The sequence below is a fragment of the Leptopilina heterotoma genome, unplaced genomic scaffold, assembly GCF_015476425.1.
Source record: "Leptopilina heterotoma isolate Lh14 unplaced genomic scaffold, ASM1547642v1 Lhet_191, whole genome shotgun sequence".
In the NCBI taxonomy this organism is placed as follows: domain Eukaryota; kingdom Metazoa; phylum Arthropoda; class Insecta; order Hymenoptera; family Figitidae; genus Leptopilina; species Leptopilina heterotoma.
Window position 1 is genome coordinate 111,385 of NW_025110910.1, and position 12,557 is coordinate 123,941.

Sequence of the window (12,557 nt, forward strand, 5' to 3'; positions counted from 1 at the left end):
TCGACGTATTTGGCTGAATTCGATTATGAATTTAATCACTGATGTATAGTTCCTATAGCTTTGCTTCATTATTTTGGTCTCAAGTTTTATGGACTTTTGCATCCGGAATTGTTTTATGTTTAGAGAAAAAAATTATGTGCCAAAAAATGTTTGTTTTTTTGAAAACAAATTGACCTTACGACAAATGTGGATTACACGGTTAGTTAGTTATTTTTTCCTTCACTAAAAAAAAAAAATTTTGAACCGGAAAGGAATCAATATTATCATCAAGAATTGTTGATAGGTTTAATAATTTCTACCTTTAGTTGTCTAGACAATGGTCATACTAATTGGTTAATTACATAAACCGAATTAATTCTTCGGACATCGAATTAATTCCTGATGACCGGATAACTAATTTACCGAACTGTTTCTAATTCCAAAATTAATTCCGGACACTTCGGGATTAATTCCGGATGATGATGAACATTTTGGTAGTAACAGAACTGTTTCTGATTCCGAAATTAATTGCAGACACTTTGGAATTAATTCCGGCTCATGATGCACATTTCGGTACTAAAAAAATTGGGATGGATGAAAATTCCACAAATCAGGTTTTGAAGAACCGAACTTGACCGAATTTTTAGGTAACAGAATTGACATTTAACAAAATTAACACTTGACCGAATTATCATCATACCGAATTGTCACTTAACCGAATTATCATTTAACCGATTTGGCATTTGGGTGAATTAACATTAAACTGAATTGTCACTTCATCTAATTGACATTTAACAAAATTATTATCTAAACGAATTTTAATTTAAGAAAATTACCATTTAACCGAATTGTCAGGGAAATAAAATTGTCACTTAACCGAAATGTCATTAAGACAAATTGAAAATTTGGTACGATGACAATTCGGTTAAGTGACAATTATTTGGTGAAATGGAAATTCGATTAAGTGACAATTTAGATAAAATCAAAATTCGGTTTAAGTGATAATTTTATTCTGACAATTCGGCTAATTACCAATTTAAAGTCGGATTTGAAAATTCCAAAATGGTGGATCCAATATGGCGGACAAGAAAAATCGAATTCAGAAGAATTTACTTAAAATTCATTACTCAGGGGGTTTTTGGGGTCGACGATTACGAATTAGAAGTTATTTTTTTTTTAATTCAAAATGGCGGATCCAATATGGCGGACAAAATGTATAATAATTAATCGATTCTAATAAAATTTGGTATCCTGAGGTTTTTATAGTCGCTGATTATGAATTTAACGTCAGTTTTCAAAATTTCAAGATGGCGGATCCAATATGGCGGACAACTTTTTAAAAATCCATTGGATTCGTATGAAATTCGTTACTCGAGGGTTTTTGGGGTCGCTGATAATGAATTTAACGTCAGTTTTCGGAAATTCAAGATGGCGGATCCAATATGGCGGACGACTTTTTAAAAATCCATTGGATTCGTATGAAATTTGTTACTCGGGGGGTTTTTAGGGTCGCTGATAATGAATTTAACGTCGGTTTTCAAAAATCCAAGATGGCGGATCTAATATGGCGGACAAGAAAAGTTGAATTAAAAAGAATTTCCTTGAAATTTATTACTCGGGGGGTTTTTTGAGTCGCTGATTACGAATTTGACATCGGTTTTCAATAATTCAACATGGGGATCCAAAAATTCGACTACAATCCCGAAAAATAATAACTATTACTATAAATTTTGCTAAAATTTGTTATTTTTGAGTTTTTCTAGATTAGAATTCAATGAATCAAAGTAATAGACGGTTAGGAAATTGTCCGCTTTAGTTATTTTAAAAAAATTAAGAATACTTCCGACATATTAGAAAGTATTTAATGTAATGAATTAATTTTTTATAAATGTATATTTGTAATTTTGAAAAATACATAAAAAGGAAAAATTGAAAAATAGAAAAAAGGGATGGGAATTGTTTTTTTGTAGTAATGACAATAATTATAGTGTATAATTTTTTAATTTTAATTAAAAAATAATTGTTTTGTATTTTATTATTAATTTATCTCGCGCGGTATAGAAATATTTTAATAATTCTTTGTGTCGGTTATAGAGAAATTCCCGTTTGTCTGTCATAATTAATAATAACGATTGTTTAAGAGGGGCTGAGAAGAGTAATGACCAACTTTAACAAACGTAAATTAGCGGGACAAATGTAACATTTCCGACCCAAGTAACTCACCCATATCGCCATACAACTTTAATTGTGCCAAGTGTAAATGAATATTTCACAGCAGAATATTTAATATTTTACTATTAATTAATTTTTTTTTACTTTTTTAATTTTTTTATTTATTTTTTACTTTTAATAATTAAACATTTTTGCTATTACTATTCAAAATTCTTTACAAATATTCAATATTTTTTATTATTAATATTAAAACTCAATAATAAAAATTAAATACTATTATTTTTAAATATTTTTTAATATTAGTATTTTTTTATTAAATTTTTTTAATATGAGTATTTTTTATTAAATTTTTTTAATATGAGTATTTTTATATTAAAATTTTTTAATATTAGTATTTTTTCATTACAATTTTAACTAATAATTTTAATTGCTAAAAATAGGCCGAAATTGTATTCGGTTTATCTTTTAGTTTGTAAATAGTTTTTACCATTTAATTTATAAATGTTTTATTAAATTCTATATTAAGTTCGTTCTATATTTTATTAAATTGCTTTCTTTTAATGTTTCTATCACTTAATGAACACATTTTAATAAAAGTTGTATCTTCAGATTTATTTATAAGCGTTATAACCGGTTTAATGTTGATTATAGTTTTATATCCGTTTGCTGATATATACATATATAGTTCTACTTCGGAATATATATTTATATAAAGTTTACGCTTTCCTTGCTTAAAACATTTTATGGATTAAATTTCTAAAATAAGCTAAACAATCATTATCAAAAATAAAATTCCAAATTTTAACCGAAATTCGGCCAAAAAAACATGAAATTTCTGATTAAAAAAATTACATCAATCTTCAAATTTCTATAAACTAATAAAAATTCGTATCGAAAAAATTTATTGTTACAAGAACATTGTAAAATGAAAATTTTAAGGTGCTAAAAGTGAAAAATAAATAATTTTGCTATTATCGAAAAAAGAAGATGAAAAAAAAGAAATAAAAAAAAAATAGAAAATGAAGAAGAAAATTCCAGACAGGGGAAAAAATAAAGTCCTAAACAATATTGTTAGATATAGTGGCGCTGATCTTGCGCCGAGAGGATATATTTCAGTACCGGAGGTGGGGAGCGAACTACAACAGAATCGATAGACTCAAAACTCTCGAAGACTCTTGCCAAAATCTTAATCTGACATATATAAGCCGCACCCAGGCTTAGACGCGAATGGAATTTCAAATCACTGTAACGGCATTGCACGTCTCTCGCGTTACAGGCAACAAGTTATTGAAAAACAAGCAAAAACACACATCATACTAATAACAACCCATTAGAAACGTATGAAACACATGTTTCATCAATTTTATAAACTTTTATTTTAATACAAACGAAAATTTAAATAGTGGCTAACAAATCATATTTTATTCAAAAATATATAATAAATAATATATAATATATAATATACAATATATAACGAATCTAAAGTTGGATTTGGAAAATCCAAAATGGCGGATCCAATATGGCGGACAAAAAAATCAAATTTAAAAGAGTTTATTATATATTATATAATATATATTATAATTTAGGTGAATGTTTAATTAGTTTTATTTCAAGGCTATATTATTATTTTACTTTATTTTAAAGCTTTTCGAAACTTCAAAAACATCATAATATTATTTATTATAAATTATATATCAGGAAAAATAAAATACTTGAAATAATTTTAAAAAATTTCACTTAAGCTTTTTGAAGAAAATTAGTTTTATAGTACTTTTATAATTAAAAGTATGAAAAATTCAGATTTTCAAAGATTTTAATTTGAAAACTTTACAAAATTCAATTATTTTAAAAAATTGCAATTATTAGTAAATTCTCCAAAATTCTATAATTATCTATAAAACTTTAACTAAAATTAATTTTTAAATCAATTTTTATTATAGAATATTTGACGAGAGGATTTAATTATTTAAATACAAACATATAAATAATTTATTGAATAATTCAATGTTTTTGAAAATTGAATTCTCATAAAGAATTTTATCAACAAACTTTTAAATAATTAAATTTTTTCGACGAATTTTGATAACATTTTTTAAAAATAATTACATTTTTCGAAGAATTTGATTAAAATTGTATTAAAAATAATTTAAATTCATACAATAAATACTATTATTTATGAAAATAATTGAATTTTGCAATGCATTTTTTTAAAATTCCTGACAATAATTAAATTTCGGCGAAGAATTTTACTATTTATAAAGATAATTGAAATGTTGGCAATTTTTTTTTTTTTTGAGTTTTTAAAATTAATGGATTTTTGTGATAAATATTGTTATTTATGAAAATAATTGAATTTTGCAATAAATTTTATTAAAATTCCTGAAAATAATTGAATTTTGCAATGAATTTTATTAAGATTCCTAAAAATAATTAAATTTTGGCGAAGAATTTTACAATTTTGTGTTCATTTTTTGAAAAGAATTGAATTTTTGTGATGAATATTCTTATTTATGAAAATAATTGAATTTTGCAACTGAAAATAATTAAATTTAATCGAAGAATTTTGCTATTCATTTACAAAGATAATTTAAATATATTGACAAGAATTTTTTTGTAAATTTTTCAAAAATAATATTTTTATGATAAATATATATATATATAATAAAAATATAATAAAATATAAATATAATAAGAAATAAGAAATATTTTTATAATAAATACACTTTTATTAAAATTTTTTTAGTAAAAAATTTGAATTCGAAAAATGTGAAAATATTTTATAAAATAGGGGAGAAAATTTAAAAGAAAGGTCAATGAAACTAAAAATATTTCTTATCCTTTTAAATATAATATAACACCTGAATACTGTATAATTATGTAAATGAAATATAATTTCTAATTCTAAATATTATGTGTCAAAAATTAAAATAAAAGTAGTAATAGTAATAATAGTAGTAATAATAATAAAAAAAAAATTAAATAACTCGAATGTGTCCAAAAACCGGAAATACATATCCGTGACGAAGACGGGTCAAGATCGGCGAGGGATATATTATGTACGAGGACACGACGAGATTTAAAGAGGGGACACACTGTATACTCTCTGCCTTTATTTTTTAACCCCCTTGAAAATTTAATAGCCCAGGGGGAATAATATTTTTCTTTGTTGCATTATTTTTTGAGTCCCCAATTTTCTACCGGGTGGACGAAAAAAAAAATGTGTTTAAATTAAAATTTTTATTTAAAATTTCAAAATTTATTTTAAACTTACTCATTTTTTGTTAACAAATTTATTTTTTACTTTTCAAAATCAAATTTAGTTATTTTTAAAAAAATTTAATATATTTAAAAACAAAATATTTATAACAAAAAAAATAAATAATTAACGAAATAACATAACATAATATATATATTATATATTAAAATATATAAAGAAAAAATTATTTTATAATAAAAAAAAAATAAAAAAAATAAATAAAAAATAATAATAAAGAATGCATAATATTTTCTATCAAATTTAACTATTTAAGAAATGAAATAAAAAAAAATTGAAATATATAATAGACTGTTATAAAAAGAATAAATAATAATGCAATTTTGTCATCAGATAACGAGCCGCAAGAGTGCAGACAAGAATTGAGGCCTAAATAAGGAGCAGACAATTGGGAGACGAGTTAGTGCGTAAATTTTCAAATTGCAAATTACACATCATTTTTCATTAAATGTAATTTTCCATATTTTCTAAAGTCGGCCAAATGAATAAACAGGAGAGATAAAAATTCATTTTTAGGACTTATATTGAATTATTAGTCTTATTGAGTCCTCAAAACCAAAAAAATAATTTTTTAATTATAACCCAAAAAAAATTTTCTATTTTTTAAAAACTAGTTAATACATTTTTTATAAAATACAGGCCTTTGATCGACTTTAAGGCGCAAAAAAAATCGTCTTAGTGAACTCGAAAACAAGACCTTACTTTTTATGAAAATTAATTTATAAAATTTATAAATTTAAAAATTATTTTTTCGGTTTTGAGGCCTTAAAGAATTAAGGCCTTAAAGACCTTATATTCAATATGAAATGAATGAATGAATGAATGAAATGAATTTTCATAATATTAATTTTTATAAATTAATTTAATAAATTAATTTTATTTAATTAATATTTATATAATAATTTTTGAGGATAATTTTTATTTTTTTAGATTCTTATAGATTTATTTAAATTTTTGTAAAATGTTACAAAAAATGAAGAATGAATTTTAAAAACAGGTCACGAGAAAAAATGTAATAGCTAATATATAATAATAATGGAATTATCGAAAGAGTAAAAATTCAATACAATTTAAATATAGGTATGTAAGAAAAATGAAATTAAAATTAAGTGAAGTGAAGTCAAATTAAATTATAGCTTTATAAGAACTTGAAAAAAAATTTTCTTTTATATTGTGTATATCTTTGAATTATATATCTAGGAAGCCCGAATGTTTTATACTGACGTCATCTGACGTTTACATCACGTGGTGTAATTTCATCTACTGAATATATGTTTGTTTTGAAATAAAAATATAATTTAAAATCCAGGTTCTCTATATGTATTTATAAAATTATTTTATAAATACTCATTATAATTATTTTATAAAATTATTTTTTAAATACTTATTAATTATTTTATAAAACTATTTTATAAATACTTATTAATTATTTCATATAATTATTTTCTGAAAATTCCATTATTTTTATCATCGTGGAGTATTTTTATCTCTTAGTTAAGATATTCTGGAATTTATATCTATATTTTTATTTTTTACTTTCTTATGAAAGATTTAGTTAATTTCTGGTTTTTAATTCTATATTATGAAAAAAAAAAATTTTTAAATAACACATGTCAACGTTCATTCCACGTTGAAAAAACAAGTTCTCGTCCGATCACTTAAGTTAAGCAACGTTGGGCGCGGTTAGTACTTGGATGGGTGACCGCTTGGGAATACCGCGTAATGTTGACTTTTATTTATTTTTTTAAAATAAATAATAATAATAAAAAATAAATTAAATGTTTAAATTTTTATTATACGTTTAAATGTTTATTGAACGTTTAAATGTTTATTTAATGTTAAAATGTTTACTAAATATTTAAATGTTTATTATACGTTTAAAAGTATGTTAAATCTTTAAATGTTTATTAAAATGCTTAAATTTAAAACAATTTTAATATTAAAATTTGCGAAAATTTTTATTCATTGTGCTACTTTCTTCAATATATATACTAAAAAAGTAGAAGGGGAAAATAATTGAAAACTTTTCGAAAATTAATTATTTCTTTTTAGTGCATTAACATTATGATTTTTACAGTTTCAAAAGAAAGCAATATAAACATTGTACCTGATGGTAATAATATTTCCTGAAATTTCTCCATCAGCCAATTAGAATTGTAGAAAATCGATTTAACGTCAACCATTGGGCATGCATAGCAGCGAGCTTTATTTTAAATTAAAAGAAATTATTTTCCTTTCTCCTTTATTATACTATTGTATATACGTATAATAATACACTATTTTGTAAGAAACAAAAAAAGAAAATTAATTGAAATTTTTTACTGCATCGAAAATAGTAATGAATTAATCAAATTTTTTTTGTCTGCTTTCTCTCTGTCATTAGACGTCAATTTCTCAAAAATTTTATTTTACATAGCAATAATTGTAGTGTAATATATAATTTAAAAAAATTTTTCAATTATTTAGTTTATTTTAAAGTAAACATATAAATTATATTATATTTTTAAGTTTTTAGTATTAAATTATTATAAATTTCAAGTTTCAAATATTAATTTATTTATGAATTTTAAGTTTTAAAAACTAAAGTTTTATAAATTTTAAATACTAAAAATCAAATTTATGTAAATTTTAAGTTTTAAAAACTAAAGTTTTATAAATTTTAAATACTAAAAATCAAATTTATGTAAATTTTAAGTTTTAAAAACTAAAGTTTTATAAATTTTAAATTCTAAAAATCAAATTTATGTTAATTTTAAGTTTTAAATATCAATTTATTATAAATTTTAAGTTCTAAAATGAAAATTCTCGTAAATTTTAAGTTTTTAAGCTTAAAATTATATAAATTATTAAGCTTTAAAACTTAAATATAAGTAAACTTTTAAGATTTGAATATCAATTTTTTATAATATTTTAAGTTTCATATTTTTAATTATTATAAATTTAAAGTTTTAAAATTTGAAATATTATAAATTTTAGGTTTAAAAATTTGATTTATTCTAAATTTTGGGTTTAAATCTTTGAATTATTATAAATTTTTAGTTAAAAAATTTTTATTACTATAAATTTTAAGTCTAAAATTTAAAATTATTAAAAATTTTAATTTTTAGTTTCAAAATTTAAAAATAACATTTTTAAAATTAACAAAATTAAATTCTTATCAATTTTAAAAATCTGAACATAAAAAGGTTATAAAATTTTCATATTATTAAACATTCAAGTCGTAAAATTAAAAATTTATAATTTTAAAATTCAAAGTTATGCAGATTACAAATTCTAAAAGTTAAATATTATTTTTAAAAAAATCTTAAAATCTAAACTTCAAATTAAATCATTATATTGAATTATAAATTATTTTAATGTTAAATAAACAAAAGTAAACATAACTTTAATTAAAAACACTTTAATTTTATTTGTAAAAACTTATTGTAAGTTTAAATTTCTACAATTTTTAAATTTAAATTTATAAAATCATTTTCTTTAATTTAATTTGTAAGAATTTCAATTTTTAATAATAATAATATGCATTTACCAACTTAAAATTTATAATAATTTATTTCTTAAAACTTAATACTTTTTACACTAAAAAAAATTTATTTGATTCAAGTAAATATTTATTTGATAATAGACAATCTATTATTTGAATCAAATAAATTTTTTTTCAGCCTAAAATTATTATTTTTTGAATTTTTGTCAAAAATTAGTAAATTTGATAACAAATCGAAGTTAATTGAATAATAAATGTCTAAATGAATTTTAATTTATCCCTAGGTTTCCATATAATTGAGAAAAAAAAAATTTTACGATCATTTCCAGTGCTCAGAAACTGAATAGACACAAAAACATACCCACACCCTGAAACATGATTCGCATCGAATCAACACATACACTCCCTCTTTATATTGCCCTTTAAATTTTAAACGCACCTTAAAGGTCACATCTGTAGAGAAGAAAAATTCTCAGAAGGGTCCCAGGTATACCCATGATAGAAACCCCTATAATTCAACGAAAAAAAAAAATAATACATAGCAACGGAGAGAAAAGTCTCATCTGCTCACCAAGTATGGACGGAAAATCCTTTTATCCTTGTTTCGCAGTTTCCCACTGCCACTTGAACGATTTTTCCCCGGGGAATCACAATTATTTTTTTAAAATCATTTTTTAATAACAATTTTTTCCCGGCACTTTTTTTTTTCTCGAAAATTATTTCGGAACAGGAAAAAAATGATTTTTAGTTGAGCATTTTTTAAGAATTTCGCTGAACGATTATTATTATAATTTCACATATAGTCGCGGGGAACGTGCGTTGACCCACGACTACTTGCTTTCCGTGGAACGAAAGTGAGAAGGAGAAGAGAAGAGATGTGTGAATAGAGAAAAGTCGCCGAGGCGCCGGAAAGTGAGCGCATGTATATAATATAGAATGACGAAAATAAATCCGGTCGTGTTTAAGGGAGTTAAAAGAGAATTTTTTTTTTATTTTCTCCCTCAAAAGTTACGAATAATCCAAGGGACGAAAAAAAGTGAATGCCACAACTTAGAAGTTAAAACACATCTGAGTCTGAGAGCTCAGTTTGAACTGCGCTCGCGCGCTGCGCAGACCACGAGTAAATTGTTTTCATATGGCGCACGCGCAATTACACGCACTACGCATGCCTTCACGCATGCGCCATGTGCCTTTTCTATAATGTTCTTTTTTTTATTTTCATAATTGACAACCACGCGGGAAAATCTGTGTATACACAGGAAAAAAAAATAAATAAACTAAATAAATAATAAATAAATAAACCAAATAAATATATAATAAATAATGATAAGATGTGTGTATGTACATATATCAATCAATAAATTATTTACGGCCTAAAAAATAGAAAACAACTTTTTCATCAAATTATCATCATTTAAAATTTTATAATAAATAAATAAAAATAATAATAATGAAAAACCAAACAATTATTTATTTAAATAATAAAACCAAATAAGATTACTATTTTGATGATTCTGTTGAAAATCACATTTTTTATGTTTTGATTAATTTTATAAAATCGACTCTCTAAAAATTATTATAATAATAATTATAATATAAAATTATAAATTATATTTATTATAATAATAATTATATTCACTATTTATTCGACTATTAAGTATAATAAACATTTTGCACTTATAATTTTTAAATAAAAATTAAACAATTTTATACAACTGAATTTGTGAAATTAAAATAATTTCATCTCCGAAGCCTTTTAACTCCTTTTTTTTAAATTTTAAAATTTTTTTGAAAATGAATGTCAGAAAGTATAACCTATAACGTTTCTACTATTATTATATTATTATAATAATAGAACATATTAATAGAAAATAATAATAGAACACTATTTTTTTCATTTTCAGATTTATTTTCATTTTTCTATTCATTTTTATTTGTATTTATATTTGAATTTTTATTAAATATTTTATTATTATTATCCAGTCAATAAAGTTAAATAAAAAAAAAAAAATTTTAATTTTTATTTGTGTTTTTCTTTAATTACTAATTATTTTATTATTATTTTCAATATCTGATCAGTAAAGAAAATTCATATTCATATATGAAAATTCTGAATTTTGTTGTTCAACGCAATAGCTTTAAAAAAACATAATATTCAATTTATTTTGAAATTTTTTCTATTTCTAACAATGAACTTTAAAAATTTTGAAATTGAATTTATTTTCAAAATAATTTGACGAAAAATTTTATTTAAAAATTAAAGAAATAATTGAATTTTATGATTTATCAATTTTACGCTTTTAATTTTTATAAATAATATATGAATAACTATATGAAATTTTATGTAAATTACAAAATTTTTCTAAAATAAATAAATAATAGGATAAAAATAAAAATATTTTCTCAAAATCATCTTGAATACTTTTTGAATAATATCAGATACAAATAATTGAAAAAAATTCAACTTTAATAAAATTCTTCAAAAACAATTCAATTATTTTTTTAAAAATGTAAAAAAATTCTTCGCACGAATTTCAATTATTATTTTCAAATACAATTTTAATTAAATTCGTCGAAAAAATTGCCAAAAATTCAATGCTTTCAATACATATAATAAAATTCTTTACAATTCTTAAAAAGAATTCAATTCTTTGTCAATTACTTAAAAATTTAATTATTTTAAAATTTTTAACTAAAATTTTTTTTTTATAAATATATTACTTTTCATAATTATAATAAAATCTATAATAATTGAATATGTATTAAAAAATTCCGATTTTCAAAGAAATTTGAAACCTTTTAAAAATTCAATTATTTCTAAAACTTTATTCTATATAATTGCTTTTAATATTTAATTATTATCTAAAACTTTAACTTAAACTTTAACTTTTACTTTTTTTTTATAATTGAAATTCGACGATGAGTTTTATTTTTTGTAAAAATAATTGAATCCCTAAGAAGAATTTTAATATTTATGAAAATAATTGAATTCTTGCGAAGAATTTTATTTTAATTCTTTAAATAATTGAATTTCAGTGGAAAATCTTGAAGTAAAAAAAATAAGAAATTTAAACGTCTTTTGAAGTGAATCTTAAATAAACATAAATGTCAACGTTCATTCCACTTTGAAAAAACAAGTTCTCGTCTGATCACTTAAGTTAAGCAAAGTTGGGCGCGGTTAGTACTTGGATGGGTGACCGCTTGGGAATACCGCGTAATGTTGACTTTTTTTATTTTTTCCTCATTTCTGCAAATTTTTAGAAACGTTGTGGACCTCACTCTCATTATTAAAAATGAAAAAGTGGTATTTTTTTTTAAACGAGTAGAATTTAAATTTTGTTCTTTCTGATTTCGAATTGATTTTACCCACATAGCACAATAGTATGAGGTAAGGTTATGTTGAATACTAATCGTAAGGCACATAAGGTTACACGATATTGCTGTGGTAGACCTAAGGTGAACTAAAAACTTCCGCCATGGAGGTAAGGTTACATGTTAGGGTGTGGTGACTATATATGATAAGGCCATGGTAACCTTACACGTTAAGGTTGAGGTAACGTTACATGTTAAGGTTGAGGTAAGGTTACATGTTAAGGTTGAGGTAACGTTACATGTTAAGGTTGAGGTAAGGTTACATGTCAAGGCTGA

At 22.3% G+C, this 12,557-nt stretch overlaps 1 protein-coding gene and 2 non-coding genes across 3 annotated transcripts in view; 2 read left to right on the forward strand and 1 right to left on the reverse strand.

The window, feature by feature from the left end:
- Positions 1 to 10,013, reverse strand: part of LOC122500831 — a 38,106-nt gene extending 28,093 nt beyond the window's left edge. Inside the window, exon 1 of the mRNA XM_043609955.1 lies at positions 9,481 to 10,013. The gene's annotated coding sequence lies outside the window, so the exon portion shown is untranslated. The remainder of the gene's footprint in view (positions 1 to 9,480) is intronic.
- On the forward strand, positions 7,038 to 7,156 carry LOC122500946. The gene has a single exon (XR_006301521.1). It is a non-coding gene; the product is annotated as a 5S ribosomal RNA (ribosomal RNA).
- A 2,003-nt stretch (positions 10,014 to 12,016) lies between the features above and the next one.
- LOC122500947 lies at positions 12,017 to 12,135 on the forward strand. Its single transcript, XR_006301522.1, has one exon. It is a non-coding gene; the product is annotated as a 5S ribosomal RNA (ribosomal RNA).
- The last annotated feature ends 422 nt before the right edge of the window (positions 12,136 to 12,557 follow it).